This window comes from Chlorocebus sabaeus, unplaced genomic scaffold (genome assembly GCF_047675955.1).
Source record: "Chlorocebus sabaeus isolate Y175 unplaced genomic scaffold, mChlSab1.0.hap1 unalloc_scaffold_801, whole genome shotgun sequence".
Lineage (NCBI taxonomy): Eukaryota > Metazoa > Chordata > Mammalia > Primates > Cercopithecidae > Chlorocebus > Chlorocebus sabaeus.
In genome coordinates, this window is record NW_027328150.1 from 36,316 (window position 1) to 55,297 (window position 18,982).

An 18,982-nucleotide genomic window follows, 5' to 3' on the forward strand; every position below is an offset into this window, starting at 1 on the left:
AGGACATCTTGAGATGTGATTATTATACGGACGGGGGCTTCAATTGGGAGAACCACTCGGTTGTCAACTTCTAGAAGTCGAAGGTCTCCTGGGTTTAAGAATAATGGAGGCAGTATGTAAGAATTAAAGATGAGGCCTCCGTAGTCTGTGTATTCGTAGGTTCAGTATCATTGATGTCCAATTGATTTAATAGTAAAGGAGGGGTTGTTGATTTCGTCTGTCAGGTACAGAATGCGTAGAGATGGTAGGGCAATCAGGATTAGAATGATTGCGGGTAAGATGGTTCAAGTGGTCTCTATCTCCTGGGCGTCTGTAATGTTGGTATTGGTTAGTTTTGTTGTGAGTGTTGAGGATAGGGCGTATAGGACTAAAAAGCTAATTAAAGAGATAGTTATAAATGCATAGTCGTGGAAGGTGATTAGCTCTTCTATGACAGGGGATGTAGCATCTTGTAGACCTAGTTGAACTGGGTGGGCCATGTAAGATATATAGGGTTATAGCCTATAATTTGGTTTCGACAAAGCCATGAAATAGTTTTTCTAATATCTCATTGAAAAAGTTATAGGGGTTATAGGATTGGCTTGAAACCGGTTTTAGGGGGTTCGATTCCCCCCTTTTTCGCTCAATTTAATGTAGGTTGGTTCTTCAAATGTGTGGTAAGGCGGGGGACAGCCATTTAATCATTCGAGGTTGGTGGGGGATTGTTCGGCCATTGATACTTTGCGTTTTGAGGCGAAGGCCTCTCAGATCATGTAGATTATTAGGATTACTGCTACTAGTGAAATAAAAGAGCCAATGGACGATAGAATATTTCATGTGGTATAAGCATCGGGGTAGTCAGAATAGCGTCGGGGTATTCCGGATAGGCCAAGGAAGTGTTGTGGAAAAAAGGTTAAATTTACGCCTGTGAATATAATAATAAAGTGGGCTTTGGCATAGGTTTGGTCTAATGTGTAGCCTGAAAATAAAGGGAATCAGTGGACAAAGCCCCCTATAATGGCAAAAACAGCTCCTATTGACAAAACATAGTGGAAATGGGCGACAACATAGTATGTATCGTGTAGTACAATATCTAGGGATGAGTTTGCTAAGATAATACCGGTGAGACCCCCTATGGTGAATAGAAAAATAAAGCCTAGGGCTCAAAGTATTGCGGCAGATCATTTGATATTGCCTCCATGAAGTGTAGCAAGTCAGCTGAAAACTTTAACTCCAGTAGGAATTGCAATGATTATAGTAGCAGAGGTAAAGTAGGCCCGTGTGTCCACATCTATACCCACTGTAAATATATGATGGGCTCATACAATAAATCCTAGGAACCCGATTGACATTATAGCCCAGGTTATACCTATATATCCAAATGGCTCTTTCTTCCCGGAGTAGTAAGTTACGATGTGGGAGATTATTCCGAACCCGGGGAGAATGAGGATGTAGACTTCAGGGTGACCAAAGAATCAAAATAGGTGTTGGTATAGGATAGGGTCTCCCCCTCCAGTAGGATCAAAGAAGGTAGTGTTGAGGTTGCGGTCTGTTAATAGTATAGTAATGCCGGCAGCTAAGACTGGCAGGGAGAGGAGTAGTAGGATTGCTGTGATTAGGACAGATCAGACAAATAACGGGGTTTGATACTGGGATATGGCGGGGGGCTTCATGTTGATAATGGTGGTAATGAAGTTGATAGCCCCCAGGATAGAGGAAACTCCTGCTAGGTGGAGGGAGAAAATAACTAAGTCTACGGAGGCCCCTGGGTGAGAGAGGTTTCCTGCTAAGGGGGGGTATACTGTTCAACCTGTTCCAGCGCCAGCCTCGATTATGGTTGATGCCATTAGCAGCAGGAAGGAGGGGGGAAGAAGTCAGAAGCTCATATTATTTAGACGGGGAAATGCTATGTCAGGAGCACCAATTATCAAGGGTACTAGTCAGTTCCCGAACCCCCCGATTATAATGGGTATAACTATGAAGAAAATTATAATAAATGCATGGGCTGTTACAATGACATTATAGATATGGTCACTGCCTAGTAAACTACCGGGTTGGCCTAATTCAGCTCGAATGAGAAGGCTTAGAGCTGTACCTATGATTCCAGCTCATGCACCGAATAGTAGGTATAGAGTTCCGATGTCTTTATGGTTTGTTGAAAAGAGTCAACGATTAATGAACATGGGTGGAGGAAGGGTAAAATGGCTGAGTAAGCATTAGGCTGTAAACCTGAAGACAGAGGTCTGATCCTCTTTTTGCCAGCCCCGAGGTGATTTTCATGTTAAATTGCAAGTTTAAAGGAGCAGTTTTAAGTTTCTGCCGGGGCTTCTCCCGCCTTTTTTTCTCGTGGCGGGAGAAGTGGATCAAAGCCAGTTGATTAGGGTGTTTAGCTGTTAACTAAATTTTTATGGGTTTGAGTCCCATTGGTCTAGTAGGGGCTTAGCTTAATTAAAGTGGTTGATTTGCGTTCAATTGATGCAGAGTAGGTTTTTGCAGTCCTTATATGTTTCAGAAATTAAGTGGTCTACTTACTAAGGGCTTTGAAGGCTCTTGGTCTTATTTAACCTAAATTTCTAGGGAATAGTTAGGATTAGGGGGGTGATTGGTAGTAGGAGAGTAGAAATGATGGTGAGTGTGGGGGTGAGGGGTGTGGGTTTTGTGTTTTCAAGTTGTCAGTTCATTTTTGTGTTGTTGGGGGTGGGAAATAGTGATACTGAGACGGTGTAGATTAGGCGTATGTAGAAGTACAGGTTAAGTAGGGTTATGGTGACTATGATGGAGGGGATGACAAAGTTGTTGTTTATTGCAAGTTCTTGAATAGTTATTCATTTAGGTAGGAAGCCGGTTAGTGGGGGTAAACCTCCTAGGGATATAAGGGTGAATATTGTTAGTGGTATGAGTTGGGGTGATTTGTTTCAGGTGAGGGATAGTGTAAGGGTTGTGGTATTTGAGTTCAGATTGAGGAATAGGAATATGGTGGTTGTTAGGGCGATGTATATGGTTAGGTAGAGGGTTGTAATGGTTGGGTTGTATGTTAGCGTTATTATTATTCAGCCTATGTGAGTGATTGAGGAGTATGCTATAATTTTGCGTAATTGTGTTTGGTTTAGGCCTCCTCAGCTGCCTACTATGATGGATAGGGTTGAGAGGGTTATGAGGGCACAGGTGTTGATTGATGGGTGAATTTGACATATAATTGAGATGGGGGCTAGTTTTTGTCATGTGAGGAGGAGTAGGCCAGGAATTAGTGGTGTTCCTTGGGTGACTTCTGGAATTCAGAAGTGGAATGGGGCTATTCCTAGTTTTATGGCAAGGGCAGTTGTTATTATTAACGATGGAAGTTGGTTGGCGGTATTTGTTATTATTCAGTGCCCCGATAGTAGGTTGTTGAGGGTAATTGCTATTATAAGAATTATGGATGCGGTGGATTGTATTAGGAAATACTTGGTGGCGGCTTCTGTGGAGCGGGGGTTTGTTTTTTTGATTAAAATTGGAATGAAGGCTAGTATGTTTATTTCCAGGCCTGCTCAGGCGAGAAATCAGTGTGAGCTCAATAGTGTAGTGAGTGTGCCTGTGATTATTGTGGTGTAGATGATGAGTTGGGCTAGGGGGTTAATTAGTACGGGAAGGGTGTGACCAACATTTTCGGGGTAGGGCCCGATAGCTTATTTAGCTGACCTTACTTTAGGATGGGGTGTGTTAGGTAGCACGGAGAAGTTTGGATTCTCAGGGGTAGGTTCAATGCCTGCAATCTTAGAAATAAGAGGGTTGGGGCCTCTATCATTTACTCTATCAAAGTAACTCTTTTGTCAGACATATTTCTAGGTTTGAGGGGGAATGCTGGAGATTGTAATGGGTGTTAGGATGTTTCATATGAGAAATGCTAGTGTGAGTGGAAGGAAGTTTTTTCATAGTAGATGTATGAGTTGGTCGTAGCGGAATCGGGGGTATGTTGCTCGAGTTCATAAGAATAGGGAGGTTAGGAGGAGCGTTTTGGTGGTAAAGCATGTTGTGAATAATTCTGGCGAGTGGGTGGGGTAGAATGTGCCTAGAAAGATTGTAGTTGTTAGGGCGTTCATTATAATAATGTTTATGTATTCGGCTATAAAGAATAGGGCGAATGGACCTGCGGCATACTCGATGTTAAAGCCTGATACTAGTTCTGATTCGCCTTCTATGAGGTCGAAGGGGGTTCGGTTTGTCTCTGCTAGTGTGGAGGTGAATCATATTATGGCTAGGGGTCATGATGGCAAGAGGAGTCAGATGTGCTCTTGTGTTGTAATGAGTATGTTAAGGTTAAATGAGCCGCTTGTTAGTAAGACTGATAGTAGGATAATAGCGAGGGTAACCTCATATGAAATTGTTTGAGCGACGGCTCGTAGGGCTCCAATTAGGGCGTAGTTTGAGTTTGATGCCCATCCTGATCATAGGATGGAGTGGACGGTTAGGCTGGATATGGCTAGGATGAACAGGAGTCCTAGGTTGAAATTGATTAGAGGGTTAGGTATGGGAAGGGGGGTTCATAGGAGGAGGGCAATGGAGAAGGCTAGGGCGGGTGCGATGGTGTAGAGAGTAGTGGTGGATGTTGAGGGTTTTAGAGGCTCTTTGGTGAAGAGTTTTATTGCATCAGCGAAGGGTTGTAGTAGTCCGTAAGGGCCTACAATGTTGGGTCCTTTGCGTAGTTGTATATAACCTAACAATTTTCGTTCAACAAGTGTAAGGAATGCTATGGCGGTTAGTGTAGATGCAACAAGGAGTATAAGGTTTGCTGTAGTCATAGTGTTAAGAAGAGGGGTTGAACCTCTGGTTTTAAAATTTTAAATTTTATGCAATTGCCGGGCTCTGCCATCTTAACAAACCCTGTTCTTGGGTGGGATTTGTAATGTTTTGTTAAATTAAGATTAGATCATTTATGGGGAGGGGGGCGCTATTGTGAAGTGGGCCCTATTTCTCTTGTCCTTTCGTACAGGGAGAAATGTTGAATAGATAGAAACCGACCTGGATTGCTCCGGTCTGAACTCAGATCACGTAGGACTTTAATCGTTGAACAAACGAACCCTTGATAGCTGCTGCACCATTAGGATGTCCTGATCCAACATCGAGGTCGTAAACTCTATTGTTGATATGGACTCTAGAATAGAATTGCGCTGTTATCCCTGGGGTAACTTGTTCCGTTGATCAAGTTATTGGGTCAATTGCAAGTATTGGTTTGCTTTGGCTTGTGTAGTCTTAGCATGGATTGTTCGGAGGTTTGACTGTGCTCCGAGGTCACCCCAACCAAAATTTTTAGTACAGGCATGGGGGTTTAAAGACCTGTGGGTTTGTGTGGTTTTTAGTTGTACTAGTAAATTGAAGCTCCGCAGGGTCTTCTCGTCTTATTAGTTCATGTCCGTCTCTTCACGGACAGGCCAATTTCACTGGTTGAAAGTAAGAGACAGTTAAACCCTCGTGATGCCATTCATGCGAGTCCCTAATTAGAGAACAAGTGATTATGCTACCTTTGCACGGTCAGGGTACCGCGGCCGTTAAACGTGTGTCACTGGGCAGGCGGTGCCTCTAATACTAGTAATGCTAGAGGTGATGTTTTTGGTAAACAGGCGGGGTTAGTTTTGCCGAGTTCCTTTTACTTTTTATAACCTTCCTTGAGGCATGCCTGTGTTGGATTAACAGTGGAAGTAATGTCAGCTTGTTTGTGTTTGTTGATATTGGACTGTTAAGTGTCGGTGAGGTTTTCGGTCTGACTTAGGCTTATGCGGTGGAGAAAATGTTCATGTTACTTATACTAACATTATTGCTTCTATGAAATGATAGATTGATCCAATGTGAGATGAGGAGTTCAGTTTTATGTTTGGTATTTTTTGGGTAGTTGATGTTGAGCTTGAACGCTTTCTTAATTGATGGCTGCTTTTGGGCCAACTATGGTGGTTATGCTTTTTACTCTCTATATAAGGTTTTTTCCTAGTGTCTAAAGAGCTGTCCCTCTTTAGACTAGCAATTGAGCTTACAAAAGGATTAAGAGGTTCTGTAGGTAAGCTCAAGGTTGAACTAAAATTCTATCTTGGATAACCAGCTATCATCAGGCTCGGTAGGCTTGTCACCTCTACCCATAAATCTTCCCACTATTTTGCTACATAGACGGGTGCGCTCTTTTAGCTGTTTTTGGGTAGCTCGTCTGATTTCGGGGGGTTTGGCTTTAGTTCTCTTTGCGAAACTATTTCTAGTTAATTCATTATGCAAAAGGTACAGAAGTTAGTTCTTGCTATTTTATGCTTGGGTGGTATTATTCTTTCCCTTACGGTACTGTGTCTATAGCGCCGAGTTAGAATTTCTATCACCTATACTTTATGTGGGTGAATGGTTTAGTGTATGGTTGTTTGGTATTAGTGTTAGTTATGTTTGGGGCTAGTGTTGGCTCAAGGTAGTCAAATTGTACTGAGATCTTCCGGGTGTAGGCCGGATGCTTTGCGTTAAGCTATACCTTGATTTATCCAAGTGCAACCTTCCGGTACACTTACCGTGTTACGACTTATCCCCTCTATATAGGTATTAGGGTGTTTAGTTAATATAGTCCCTTAAGTATATTTGAGGGGAGTGACGGGCGGTGTGTGCGTGCTTTATGGCCTTGTTCAATTAAGCACTCTATTCTTAATTTACTGCTAAATCCTCCTTGGACTCTTAGGTTTCATGAGAGTTATCGTGGGTTTTCTAGGATAGAAAATGTAGCCCATCTTTTTCCGTCTCATAGGCTACACCTTGACCTAACGTTTTTGCGAAAAGGGGTACTTGCGCTCACTTTGTGACCTTTATCAGGGTTTGCTGAAGATGGCGGTATATAGGCTGAGCAAGAGAGGGTGGGGTGGATCGGGGTTATCGATTATGGGACAGGCTCCTCTAGGGGGGTGAAGCACCGCCAAGTCCTTTGAGTTTCAAGCGGTTGCTTGTAGTATTCTGGCGAGTAGTTTTGTTGGTTTAACTACTGAGGTTTAGGGCTAAGCATAGTGGGGGTATCTAATCCCAGTTTGGGTCTTAGCTGTTGTGTATTCAGAGGTTTTAAAGCCACTTTCGTAGTTTATTTATGTTAGCTAGGATTTTACAGTTTAGGTGGGGTTTAGCTTTAATTAGGCTGGGTCTAAAACACCTCTACTCTACGCCGGTCTCTATTGGCTCGGGTTAATCGTGTGGCCGCGGTGGCTGGCACGAAATTGACCAACCCTTGGTGTAGCATAGCTTAGTTAAACTTTCGTTTATTACTAAAGGTTTGTCACTGCTGTTTCCCGTGGGGGTGTGGCTGAGCAAAGTGTTTTGAGCTGCATGTGCGTGCTTGATACTCACTCCTCTTAGTCATAGTGATTTGTAGGGCGTCTTCACTGGGGCGGGGAGGCTTGCATGTGTAATCTTGCTAAAGGTCAATAGAAAGGCCAGGACCCAAACCTATTTGTCCTATGGGATTGTGAATCCATCTAGGCATTTTCAGTGTCTTGCTTTGGGGTAGGTTTAAGCTACGTAGACGAGAAGGTGGGTGTGAATGTAAGTGGCATCTTTGGGGTTGTGGGGGGGGGGGTGGTTGGTAGGGTAAGCGAAGGTTAGTTGAGGGGTTAGTAGTTAGGGGCATGCATACCTAAAAGATGGAAATACAAGCTTTTGGCCGGGGGAGCAGGACTTTGTTTTCGGGGTTTGGCAAAGGGTGGTTGGTAGGGTAAGCGAAGGTTAGTTGAGGGGTTAGTAGTTAGGGCAATGCATACCTAAAAGATGGAAATACAAGCTTTGGCCGGGGGAGCAGGACTTTGTTTTCGGGGTTTGGCAAAGGGTGGTTGGTAGGGTAAGCGAAGGTTAGTTGAGGGGTTAGTAGTTAGGGCATGCATACCTAAAAGATGGAAATACAAGCTTTGGCCGGGGGAGCAGGACTTTGTTTTCGGGGTTTGGCAAAGGGTGGTTATGTGAAGGTCAAGGGGGGGGGGGGTTTGGTTAAGGTTTTTGAATTTTTTTGTAGTGTTGTGGGTTGGTTGTTGTATGTCTTACAAGCATGAATTAAATAACACCATCGCTAGTAGTCATGCGGGGCTGGAATATTGAACGTAGGTGCGATTAATAATGGCATGGACTAGGAATCAAAGGCAGGCGCATTCAGGGCGGGATGTGGTGGGAGTCAGCATGTTGCGATGGTGTTGCGTGCAGACCAGAGATAAAAAATACCAAATGCATGGGAAGCTCCAGTGACTGGTTAATAGGGTGATAGACCCGTGATCCATCGAGATGTCTTATTTAAGAGGAACGTGTGGACGGTTTTAGTTGGCATGGCCCTGAGGTAAGAACCAGATGCCGGATACAGCTCATTCTTAGCTACCCCCACGGGTCGTGGGCCCGGAGCGGAGCGAGGAGGGTAACACTGCTTGTGCGGGATATTGATTTCACGGAGGATGGTGAGTAAGAGAGTTCTAAGTGAGGGGGGTCATCCGTGGTGGGGAGGAAGGTTTGTAGTAGGTATGTACTATTGTACGACAAATAAGGTAATGTATTATGTACGGAGGACGGTCTTGCTGTCTGTGTTGGTGTGTTGTGGGTGGAGTGGGCGGGTTATGGTGTTTCGTGGTTGGGTTGTATGTGAGATCTCTGTTTGGTGGGTATGCTTTTTGGAGGCTGTGGGTGCGGATATGATAGTATGTGTTATGTACAGTTAAGCAGATATAGTACTATATATTATTCATGTTGGCTAGCAGTAATGCACGAATTACATAGCATATTTATGTAAAGGTGCTTGAGTTGTACTGTAGGGTTTGTACAATATAAAAGACAGAAAGTAGTTTAAGCTAGAATGCCAGTTTTGGGTGTTGGTGGTGAAGTCGAGTGCTTTCTTTCTGAGCTGTCCTAGGGGTTATGAGTCTCATCTCTAGTTTACAAGACTAGTGTATTAGTTTATACTACAAGGGCAAGTTCATTTGAGTAGGTTATTTTCGATTAGGGAGGTTAGTGGTATCAGGATTAGAACTGTGGTGAAGTATATTGTGGATGCTAGTTGACCAATAAAAATGAAGGGTTGGCTTACTGGCTGACTTCCGATCCAGGTGAGGGTTAATAGGGTTGTAATTAGGAATCAGAACAGGAATTGGCTAAGTGGGCGGAATATTATGCTTTGTTGTTTGGAATTATGAAGTGTGGGGATAATAGATAGGATGAGGATTGAAAGGAAGAGTGCTAGTACGCCCCCTAGTTTATTAGGAACAGATCGTAGAATTGCGTATGCAAATAGGAAGTATCACTCTGGTTTGATGTGTGGAGGGGTATTTAGTGGGTCGGCTGGGATGTAGTTGTCTGGGTCGTTTAGGAGGTTGGGTGAGAGTAGTGTTAGTGTTGTTAGGATGAAGAGGAGGAGGACTAGGCCTAGGATATCCTTAATTGTGTAGTAGGGGTGGAAGGGGATTTTGTCTGAGTCTGATGAGATTCCGCAGGGGTTGTTTGATCCTGTTTCGTGTAGGAATAGCAGATGGACTATTGTAAGAGCGGTGATAATGAAAGGTAGAATAAAGTGTAGGGTGAAGAATCGTGAAAGGGTGGGGTTGCCAATGGAGTACCCACCTCAGATTCATTGGACGAGGTCGGTCCCGATGTATGGGATTGCTGATAATAGGTTTGTGATCACTGTTGCTCCTCAGAATGATATTTGGCCTCATGGAAGTACGTAGCCTATAAAGGCTGTTGCTATAGTCAAGAATAGAAGTATAATGCCAGTGTTCCAGGTTTTTAGGAGAAGGAATGAGCCATAGTAAAGACCTCGGCCTACGTGTAGAAAGAGGCAGATGAAAAATATGGAGGCGCCGTTGGCGTGGAGGTAGCGAATGATTCAGCCGTGGTTTACGTCTCGGGTGATGTGTGCGATTGAAGAGAAGGCAGAAGAGGTGTCTGGTGAGTAATGTATTGCTAAGAATAGGCCTGTGATGATCTGTAGAATTAGGCAGAATGCGAGGAGTGAGCCGAAGTTTCATCATATGGAAATGTTGGATGGGGTTGGCAGGTCAATGAGGGAGTGGTTAATTATTTTTATAATTGGGTTGGATTTACGTATTGGGGTCATTAGTGCTTTTGTAGTTGAAGTACAACGGTGGTTTTTCATATCATTGGTTATGGCTGTAGTCCATGCAAGAGCAATGACATATATTTTATTTGCGTTGAGTGTATTGTTGGTTATGGGATTTGTTGGATTTTCTTCTAAGCCCTCTCCTATTTATGGGGGGCTAGCATTGATTGTTAGTGGTGTGGTTGGTTGTATGGTAGTTTTAGGTTTTGGGGGGACTTATATAGGTCTGATGTTGTTTTTAATTTATTTGGGGGGTATAATAATTGTTTTTGGTTATACTACAGCGATAGCTATTGAGGAGTACCCTGAGACATGGGGTTCAGGGTTTGGGGTTTTAGGGGGTCTTTTGGTGGGTTTAATAATAGAAGTAGGGTTAGTTCTATGGGTTTCAAGTTCTGATGGGGTAGTGGTAGTTAGTTTTAATAGTATGGGGAGTTGGGTGATTTTTGAGGGAGAGGGGTCAGGGTTAGTTCGGGGGGATTCTATTGGTGCTGGTGCTTTGTACGATTATGGGCGTTGGTTAGTAGTGGTTGCTGGTTGGACATTATTTGTGGGTGTATATATTGTAATTGAGATCACTCGGGGTAATAGGTTATATTATTAGAAGTAGAGGGTTAGGGTGAGGGGGATGAGAAAGGAGAGGGAGTATAGCTTAATTATGCCTTTTTGGGTGGTGACAGTTTTGGAAGCGGTGGTATGTACATGTGCGATCATCTTGGGTATAGATTTTTCTAGTCATATTGAATCTAGTAGAAGAAGGGCTAGGTTTTGGCTTATGAGTAGGTTTTGATATGGGACTATGCGGTGAATTGTAGTGGGAAAATATCCTAGTATGTTGGAGAATTTAAATATTTGTGATGGGTTGTTTATTTTTAGTTTGTTGGTTATAGAGGTCAGGTCTAGGGTTATTAGGAAACCAAGGATAGTTGCATACAGGGCTGAGAGTTTTAAGTAGTGAGGTATTGTTGGTTGGGGAAGCGAAGTGGGGGGGATGTTGTTGGTGATAAGGAATCCAGTAATAATGCTGCCCATTGTGAGGCGTTTAATTGGGTTAAGTAGGGTGGGGTTATTTTCGTTAATGTTTATTAGGGTTGAAAAGCGAGGTGGCCCTGTTATGGTGAGGAGAATGATTCGAGTACTATAGGCGCTTGTTAGAGAGGTGGCGATGAAGGTGATAGATAGGGCTCAGGCGTTGGTATATGACGTGTTTGTGGCTTCGATAATGAGATCTTTGGAGTAGAAGCCTGTGAGGAATGGTATTCCTGTGAGTGCTAGGTTGCCGATGAGTAGGGAAGTTGAGGTGAGGGGTATTGTTTTGAATAGGCCTCCTATTTTTCGGATGTCTTGTTCGTTATTTAGGTTATGAATGATGGATCCGGAGCATATGAAAAGTAGGGCTTTGAAGAAGGCGTGAGTACAGATATGCAGGAATGCTAAATATGGTTGATTGATGCCGATGGTAACTATTATTAGGCCTAGTTGGCTTGAGGTGGAGAAGGCTACGATTTTTTTGATGTCGTTTTGTGTGAGGGCGCAGATGGCTATAAATATGGTGGTGATAGCTCCCAGACATAGTGTGAGGCTTTGAAGTAGTGTGTTGCTTTCTATTAAAGGGTGGAAGCGAATGAGTAAGTACACCCCGGCAACAACCATGGTACTAGAGTGTAGTAGGGCTGAGACTGGAGTTGGGCCTTCTATGGCGGAGGGTAGTCAAGGATGAAGGCCAAGTTGAGCTGATTTTCCTATTGCTGCTAGGAGAAGGCCTATTAGTGGGAGGGAGTTTGGGTTGGGGTTTAGAGTTAGTATTTGTTGTATGTCTCATGAGTTGTAGTGTAGGAGGAAATATGCTATAGCTAGGATGAGGCCAATATCGCCAATGCGATTGTACAGGATTGCTTGGATTGCTGCTGTGTTGGCGTCCGTTCGAGAATATCATCAGCCGATTAATAAGAAAGATATGATTCCTACGCCCTCCCAGCCGATGAAGAGTTGAAAAAGGTTGTTAGCGGTGGTCAAGATTAGTATTGTGATGAGGAAAATAAGGAGATATTTGAAGAATTGGTTGATGTTTGGGTCTGAGCTTATGTATCATAGTGAGAATTCTATAATAGACCAGGTGATGAATAGTGCGATTGGGGTGAATATTACGGAGAAGTAGTCTAGTTTAAAGCTTAGTGTTAGATCTAGTGTTTGAGTTATTATTCAGTGTCAGCTTCAAATGGTTGTTTCTTGGTTTAGGGAGATGTATAGGGTTGTTGGAATAAGGCTGGTAATGAAAGCATATATTATAGTTGTTTTTACATGGTTTGGGTATGATTGTTTTTTGTTGGGGTTGATAAAGGTGGCAATGATTGGGGGGGTTAGGGAGGCGAGGGTTGCTATTATAATGGAGGTGTGCATGGTTATTACTTTTATTTGGAGTTGCACCAATATTTTTGGTTCCTAAAACCAATGGATAGCTGTTATCCTTTAAAAGTTGAGAAAACCATAGTGTTAAGTATGGGGGCATGGGTTAGCAGTCCTTGCGAGTTTTCTCGGTAAATAAGAAGTGGTGAGCTTCTATGGTCAGATTCACAGTCTAGTGTTTTGGTTAAACTATATTTACAGGAGGTAAACCCTAGAATGATGTTGGGGTTAAGGGATAGAAGGATAATTGGGGTGAGGTGTATGAATATTAGTGTATTTTCTCGTGTGAAAGGGGGTTTTATGTTGATTATGTGGTGTGTGAGTTTTCCTCGTTGTATTGTAATGAATATGTGGAGAGAGTAGAGGGCTGTGATTAGTATGTTAAGTCCTGTTAGTATAATAGTGATGTGGGATCAAGAGAATGAGGCTGTAATCACGAAGAGTTCTCCGATTAGATTAATGGTGGGGGGTAAGGCTAGGTTGGTGAGGTTTGCTGTGAACCATCAGAAGGTTATTAGTGGAAGTAGTGTTTGAAGTCCTCGGGAGAGTATCATAATGCGGCTGTGAGTGCGTTCATAGTTTGAATTAGCTAGGCAGAATAATATAGAGGAAGTAAGTCCGTGGGCAATTATGAGGGTGATTGCGCCGGAAAAGCTTCAGGGGGTTTGAATGAGAGAGGCTATGATTACTAGGGATATATGGCTTACAGAAGAGTATGCGATGAGTGATTTTAGGTCTGTTTGTCGTAGACAGATTGAGCTTGTTATAATTATGCCTCATAGGGCTAGCATGAGGAAGGGGTAGGCTATGTACTCTGTTAGAGGGTTGAGAATAGAGGTGAGTCGTATTATGCCATAGCCGCCTAGTTTTAGGAGTACTGCGGCGAGGACTATTGAGCCTGCGATAGGAGCTTCAACATGGGCTTTGGGGAGTCACAGGTGTAAGCCATATAAGGGTATTTTTGTTATGAAAGCCATTATGCATGCCAGTCAGATGAGGTTGTGTGATCAAGTGGTTGTTAGTTTTTGGTCTGTGAGTGTTAGTAGTATGATATTTAATGAGCCTGTGTTATTGTAGGTGTAGGTTAATATGATGAGCAGGGGTAGAGAGCCAGTTAGTGTATAGAATAGAAAGTATGTGCTTGCGTTGAGGCGTTCTGCTTGGGTACCTCATTTAGTGATGATGATTAGGGTGGGAATAAGGGTGGTTTCAAATAAGATATAGAATAAGATCAATTCTGTGGCTATGAATGTTAGAATTAGGGTGATTTGAAGGAAAATTATTGTGGATAGGTAGAGTTTTTTTTGTGAGGGGGGCTGATTGCATAGGTGGTATTGGCTAGCTATCATCATGAGAGGTAGGAGTCAAGCGGTTAGTGTTAAAAGAGGTGTTGTTAGTGGGTCGGAGGATAGGTAGGTTGAGTGATTAAGGAGGTTGTTATTGGTTTGATTAAAAAATAACAAGGGAATAAGGCTAATGATTAGGCTATGTGTAGTTAAGTTAATTCAGATTATGTTGTTTGTAGAGAATCATGTTATTGGTAGTAATATAGTTGTTGGAACAATTATTTTTAACATTGAAGCAGGTTTAAGTTGTGAATGTAATCTAGACCATATGTATTGGAGATTGAGACTAGTAGGGCAAGGCCTACTGCTGTTTCGCAAGCAGCAAATACTAGTAGGATGATCGGTATGATATTGGTTAGGGGGGAGTGTGCATTTGAGGCTATGAGAGCGATTATGATGAAGAGTGATATTATTATTCCTTCTAGGCAGAGGAGGGAGGCTATCAGGTGTGAGCGATAGACCAGCATTCCCAGGAGTGAGATGGCGAATGCTAGTGTAATATTCATGAAGATAGGTGACATTTGGTTAGTATGATAATCATAATTTAATGAGTCGAAATCATTTGTTTTGTTTAAACTACTTACCAATTCGGCTCAATCTAGTCCTTTTTGGGATCATTCGTAGGCTAGACTGAGGGTTAGGATGGTGATGAGTGTGATGGATGATTTAATTATTATTGGGAGGTTTGTTGTTTGGAGAGCCCATGGTAGGGACAATAGTAGGGCGATTTCTAAGTCGAATAGTAGGAAGGTAATGGCAACTAGGAAGAATTTTATTGAAAATGGGATGCGAGCGGGGTTTAGTGGGTCAAAGCCACACTCATAAGGGTTTGTTTTTTCTGCATAGGAGTTAAGTTGGGGTAATCAGAATATGGCAGTTATTAGTAGTGAGGTTAAAAGGGTGTTGATTGTTAGGGCTAGTACTAGGTTGATTACTCCTTTTTGAACATTGTCAAAGCTAATTGATTGGAAGTCAATTGTACTGGTCATACTAAAAGAGTAGGATCCTCATCAGTAAATAGAGATATAAAGGAGTAATCATACGACGTCTACGAAGTGTCAATATCAAGTGGCAGCCTCAAAGCCGAAGTGGTGATTTGGTGTGAAGTGGAATAATAGTTGGCGAATGAGGCAGATAAGGAGGAAAGTGGATCCAATGATGACGTGGAGTCCATGGAATCCCGTAGCGATAAAGAATGTTGAGCCATAGATGCCGTCGGAGATGGTGAAGGGTGCTTCAAAGTACTCTGAGATCTGTAGTAGGGTGAAGTAGATGCCTAGTAGAATTGTAATGAGTAGGGCTTGGGTTGTTTGTTTTCGATTGTTGTTTATAAGGCTGTGGTGAGCTCAGGTAATTGTGACTCCTGATGCTAATAATACGGAGGTGTTTAGAAGGGGTACTTCTAAGGGATCTAATGGGGTAATACCTGTTGGTGGTCAGTGGCCTCCTAAATAGGGGGTTGGGGCTAGGCTTGAGTGGTAGAATGCTCAGAAGAACCCGGTAAAGAAGAAGATTTCCGAGATAATGAATAGGACTATGCCATAGCGAAGGTTTTTTTGAACGGGTGTCGTGTGATGTCCTTGATAGGTGCTTTCTCGTACGACATCGCGTCATCATTGGTGAAGGGTTAGTGTTATGGTTAGTAGGCCTAGTGTCAATAGAGTGGTAGAATAGAAGTGGAATCACATGACTAAGCCGGATGTTATTAGGAGGGTTGACAGAGCTCCTGTTAGTGGTCAAGGGCTGGGTTTGACTATGTGATAAGCATGGAATTGGTGGGTCATTAGGTGTTGTTGTGTAAATAGAGGCTAACTAGAAGTGTGAAAACATAGGCTTGGATTAAAGCAACTGCGATCTCTAGGATGGTGAGTAGTATTAGAAGTGTAAAGGTTAGTAAAGCAGCGGGGGGGCTGATACTTAGTAGTGTTAGTGCAGTGTTTCCGATTAGGTGTATTAGCAGGTGGCCGGCCGTGATGTTGGCAGTTAAGCGTACAGCTAGGGCCACTGGTTGAATAATCAAGCTAATGGTTTCGATTATTACTAGTATGGGAATGAGTAATGTTGGTGTGCCTTGTGGTAGGAGGTGAGCTAGGGAGTTTTTGGTTTTAAAGCGAAGGCCTGTGATTGCTGTGCCGGCTCATAAGGGGATTGCTATAGCGAGGTTTATAGATAGTTGGGTGGTAGGTGTAAATGAGTGGGGTAGAAGTCCTAGGAGATTAGTTGTGGTGATAAAGGTGATTAGAGACATTAGTATTAGGGACCAGGTTCGCCCCTTAGCATTGTGGGTTATTATTATTTGCTTTAGAGCGAGTTAGTACTAGGTTACGTTGAATAGTGGTTAGTCGGTTGTTAATGAGGGTGTTTGGAAGTTGGAATTAGTAGTACGGGGAATATGATGATGGGGATTGTAGCAGGTTGGTTTAGGATTATTGGAGTTGCGAATAAGGTAAATAAATTTTCGTTCATTTTAGTTGTCAGTGGTTATTGGGGGTTTGCTTGTCAGAGTTTTTTTGTTGGGGGGATTGATAGTAACATATGTCTAGCAGTTTTAGTTGTGTAATAAGATATAGTGTAGGGAGTATTGTTGTAATAGTGATAAATCATGTGGATGTGTCTAATTGAGGCATTTCGCTGCAGAGGGTATGCCCCTCAATTTTTAACTTAAAAGGTTAACGCTAGAATAGCTGTGCAGTGCATTTGTATAGTGGAAAGGGAGTGGGGTATTTATAGGGTAAACACAGGTCCTATTTCAAAGATTTTTAATGGGATTAGTTCTGCGACGATAGGTATGAAGCTGTGGTTAGCTCCACAGATTTCTGAGCATTGTCCATAATAGACGCCTGGTCGTGTGGCGGTAAATGTGGTTTGATTTAAGCGTCCGGGTACTGCATCTGTTTTTAAACCTAGTGTGGGAATAGTTCATGAGTGTAGGACATCTTGAGATGTGATTATTATACGGACGGGGGCTTCAATTGGGAGAACCACTCGGTTGTCAACTTCTAGAAGTCGAAGGTCTCCTGGGTTTAAGAATAATGGAGGCAGTATGTAAGAATTAAAGATGAGGCCTCCGTAGTCTGTGTATTCGTAGGTTCAGTATCATTGATGTCCAATTGATTTAATAGTAAAGGAGGGGTTGTTGATTTCGTCTGTCAGGTACAGAATGCGTAGAGATGGTAGGGCAATCAGGATTAGAATGATTGCGGGTAAGATGGTTCAAGTGGTCTCTATCTCCTGGGCGTCTGTAATGTTGGTATTGGTTAGTTTTGTTGTGAGTGTTGAGGATAGGGCGTATAGGACTAAAAAGCTAATTAAAGAGATAGTTATAAATGCATAGTCGTGGAAGGTGATTAGCTCTTCTATGACAGGGGATGTAGCATCTTGTAGACCTAGTTGAACTGGGTGGGCCATGTAAGATATATAGGGTTATAGCCTATAATTTGGTTTCGACAAAGCCATGAAATAGTTTTTCTAATATCTCATTGAAAAAGTTATAGGGGTTATAGGATTGGCTTGAAACCGGTTTTAGGGGGTTCGATTCCCCCCTTTTTCGCTCAATTTAATGTAGGTTGGTTCTTCAAATGTGTGGTAAGGCGGGGGACAGCCATTTAATCATTCGAGGTTGGTGGGGGATTGTTCGGCCATTGATACTTTGCGTTTTGAGGCGAAGGCCTCTCAGATCATGTAGATTATTAGGATTACTGCTACTAGTGAAATAAAAGAGCCAATGGACGATAGAATATTTCATGTGGTATAAGCATCGGGGTAGTCAGAATAGCGTCGGGGTATTCCGGATAGGCCAAGGAAGTGTTGTGGAAAAAAGGTTAAATTTACGCCTGTGAATATAATAATAAAGTGGGCTTTGGCATAGGTTTGGTCTAATGTGTAGCCTGAAAATAAAGGGAATCAGTGGACAAAGCCCCCTATAATGGCAAAAACAGCTCCTATTGACAAAACATAGTGGAAATGGGCGACAACATAGTATGTATCGTGTAGTACAATATCTAGGGATGAGTTTGCTAAGATAATACCGGTGAGACCCCCTATGGTGAATAGAAAAATAAAGCCTAGGGCTCAAAGTATTGCGGCAGATCATTTGATATTGCCTCCATGAAGTGTAGCAAGTCAGCTGAAAACTTTAACTCCAGTAGGAATTGCAATGATTATAGTAGCAGAGGTAAAGTAGGCCCGTGTGTCCACATCTATACCCACTGTAAATATATGATGGGCTCATACAATAAATCCTAGGAACCCGATTGACATTATAGCCCAGGTTATACCTATATATCCAAATGGCTCTTTCTTCCCGGAGTAGTAAGTTACGATGTGGGAGATTATTCCGAACCCGGGGAGAATGAGGATGTAGACTTCAGGGTGACCAAAGAATCAAAATAGGTGTTGGTATAGGATAGGGTCTCCCCCTCCAGTAGGATCAAAGAAGGTAGTGTTGAGGTTGCGGTCTGTTAATAGTATAGTAATGCCGGCAGCTAAGACTGGCAGGGAGAGGAGTAGTAGGATTGCTGTGATTAGGACAGATCAGACAAATAACGGGGTTTGATACTGGGATATGGCGGGGGGCTTCATGTTGATAATGGTGGTAATGAAGTTGATAGCCCCCAGGATAGAGGAAACTCCTGCTAGGTGGAGGGAGAAAATAACTAAGTCTACGGAGGCCCCTGGGTGAGAGAGGTTTCCTGCTAAGGGGGGGTATACTGTTCAACCTGTTCCAGCGCCAGCCTCGATTATGGTTGATGCCATTAGCAGCAGGAAGGAGGGGGGAAGAAGTCAGAAGCTCATATTATTTAGACGGGGAAATGCTATGTCAGGAGCACCAATTATCAAGGGTACTAGTCAGTTCCCGAACCCCCCGATTATAATGGGTATAACTATGAAGAAAATTATAATAAATGCATGGGCTGTTACAATGACATTATAGATATGGTCACTGCCTAGTAAACTACCGGGTTGGCCTAATTCAGCTCGAATGAGAAGGCTTAGAGCTGTACCTATGATTCCAGCTCATGCACCGAATAGTAGGTATAGAGTTCCGATGTCTTTATGGTTTGTTGAAAAGAGTCAACGATTAATGAACATGGGTGGAGGAAGGGTAAAATGGCTGAGTAAGCATTAGGCTGTAAACCTGAAGACAGAGGTCTGATCCTCTTTTTGCCAGCCCCGAGGT

General features: G+C 42.8%; 1 long non-coding RNA gene across 2 annotated transcripts in view; it reads left to right on the top strand.

Moving 5' to 3' along the window:
- Window positions 1-17,092, top strand: part of LOC140711368 (uncharacterized) — a 43,420-nt gene extending 26,328 nt beyond the window's left edge. For both annotated transcript variants that reach the window (XR_012092545.1, XR_012092544.1), the window contains one exon: window positions 16,115-17,092. This is a non-coding gene — a long non-coding RNA (uncharacterized lncRNA). The remainder of the gene's footprint in view (window positions 1-16,114) is intronic.
- Window positions 17,093-18,982: the final 1,890 nt, after the last annotated feature.